Source organism: Brassica oleracea, chromosome C8, assembly GCF_000695525.1.
Source record: "Brassica oleracea var. oleracea cultivar TO1000 chromosome C8, BOL, whole genome shotgun sequence".
Lineage (NCBI taxonomy): Eukaryota > Viridiplantae > Streptophyta > Magnoliopsida > Brassicales > Brassicaceae > Brassica > Brassica oleracea.
Genome location: NC_027755.1, coordinates 11688230 through 11690727, shown reverse-complemented (window position 1 = coordinate 11690727; position 2498 = coordinate 11688230).

Sequence of the window (2498 nt, the reverse complement as noted above, 5' to 3'; positions counted from 1 at the left end):
CGTAGGTTACGACGAGATTCTAGCGTGCGGTTTGGCAAGTTAGACAAGATAGGTGTATTGGACGAAATTCACATCGAAGAATCCGCAGACAAATAGTAATTTTTAATGCCTATAAGAAGGAAGGTAACTTTCCTCATATTTTTCACTTACTTATTTTCATAAGAAGTTTCTTGAGAGAGAAATTTCCTTTCCCTTTCCTTCTCTTTTTTCTTTAAGTTTGAAAGATGTCTAGCAGAAAAAAGGCTTCGAAAAGAGGTATTTCCCGCGGTTCCTCATCCGAAGAGGTTCATGATGATATCCTCGTCCCGAAGGCTGAGTTCGCGCCCTACTCGATAGATCCTACCGATGGTGAGGCGTACTGGATAGCGAGATATGGTTCGATTAATCCCCCTAGCGAGATGTCATTTCCCGTCATGAACCAGCGTTCGGTCGAAAGAGGCGTGCCAAGCATAAGCACTGGCAAATTTCTTAAGACCGTTCGAGCGTTCTGTTGGATTTCGGACGCGGTAGAGTTTCGAATTCCTTGTCGAGGAGAAAGTGCTGACAGTCCCCCGGAGGGTTACTTTACTTGCTACGAGTCATTCTTGTTACGCTGCAGTGTATGGTTTCCGATTCTTGAAATCATAGTCCGTGTGTTGGACCGTTTCGAAGTATCGATAAGCCAGCTGAATCTCACCAGTTTTCAGCATCACATCGGCGTTGTGATCCTGAGCTATAAGCATGGTCTCTCTCTTAACGCTGATCACTTTGAAGCGATCTTTAGGCTGCAACTTGTCTCGAAGCCGCACCTCTACCGGTTGGTCCCTCGGACATATATGACGGTGATCAAGGGGCTTATTTCCAACTCTAACTCGTGGTCAAAGTTCTTCTTCTTCGTCCGTATAAACGCTGCATCTGTCGAATAGAAATGCATCCCATTGTTCCGGAGCAAGCCGAATGACAGTCCTTCATCAACCCGCTTCCCCCATTTCCCGAAGACGTGATCGAAGTGAGGGATCTCCTCAGGAATGGTCCGTTTTTCGGGACCTTCTTTACGCCGAGGAGAGTCCGCAAGGCGTTGAGACTCGTGCATCCCGATCTTGGAGTGGGTGCAGAAGCGGATAGTGATTCTGAGTCCGACGATCGTACTCCTTGCGACGTTCCCGCGGAGGAAAAGGATGCGAGATCTTCTAAGGGTAAAGGCATTGATCTTGGTGATTTAGAGTTTTCCGTAGATGACTCTATTCTCCCAGGATGGGACCCGGACCTTGCTTATGGTGACGGCAGCGGTTCGAGCGAGGTACCTTTTCCGGATTTTGATGATATCTTCGCTGGTTTGCCCTCGAGTTTCGATCCTCCTTCGTCCGTGGACGAATTGGGAAGGTCCAAGGTAGTTGCGGAAGGGTCTCGCATAATCAACGGGTTTAGTTTCTTTTCTCTTTAGGAACTTCGCGGATAGAATCATGCGCCCCTTTTTTTTTAAACATGTTAGTTTTTTTTGCAGGGTCTGAACATGCTTGGCTCAGCCCTTGAGACAAGCCACAGGGAGGCCATGGTTTATCGCTTCAAGGTAGAGAAAGCGGAAAAAGACCTTGCGCGTGTTCAAAACGAAATTTTAGAGCGAGATTCAAAACTTGCCAAGGATCATGCCAAGGCCGTTCGTCAAGCGGAAAGGAGAGGTAGGAGAGAGATTGCCGAGATGATGAAAAATCGTGCTTCTCAGTTCAAAGCCGGAGTCAGGTGCGGCTAAATCAATAGGGTTGGCGGAGTTGGTAGGCGTTCCTCGGTTGGCACAGTTTTGTAAATAAGACATGTCTCATCCGGTTGAGCTGTCGCAATCAGTCTTTCTCTTCCTGGTAGTAGAACGAATAGGAGATCCAACATGACTGTATTAAGCCTGTCGCAATCAAGGTTAAGCTAACTCATTTCCAGAAAACTTCCTGGAAGTCTTCTGACGGAGTGTTCTTCCATATCAAGTGGAGTCTAAGCTTGTCTTTGTAGAGGAATGATCTATAATAGTTTTGTTTGTGGTATATTTTGTGATTTGAATGTGTACTCCTTTAGTTGTGACTTTATTGTAAATTTGAAGAGATATTAATGAAAAGTTTTGGTAAATATGTTCATTTTCCACAATATTATCCTACCAAAATTACTTGACATAATTGAAGTTATTGATACAACTTCAATAGCAAAACAAAATAACACAAAAAATTAATCAAATATATTACAACTAAGAGAGAGTAATTCTCAAGAAAACTTAGTCAAATTCATAAAAGATAAAACAATAGATAAGTTGAAAGATAGAACACTTTCATTAGATACATAAGTAAAAAGTATATCTTATGATCTAAGAAGACACATTAAACCATGTTACTTGATATTCTTGAAGTTACTTAACACTTTTGAAAATTAAATAAACATATCTTAAAGTTACTTAACAAATTTACAAAAACTAACGTAGAAGACTTCCACGAAAGTCTTCTTCAATTAGCTAGAAACTTTACTAAGCATGAATGTTG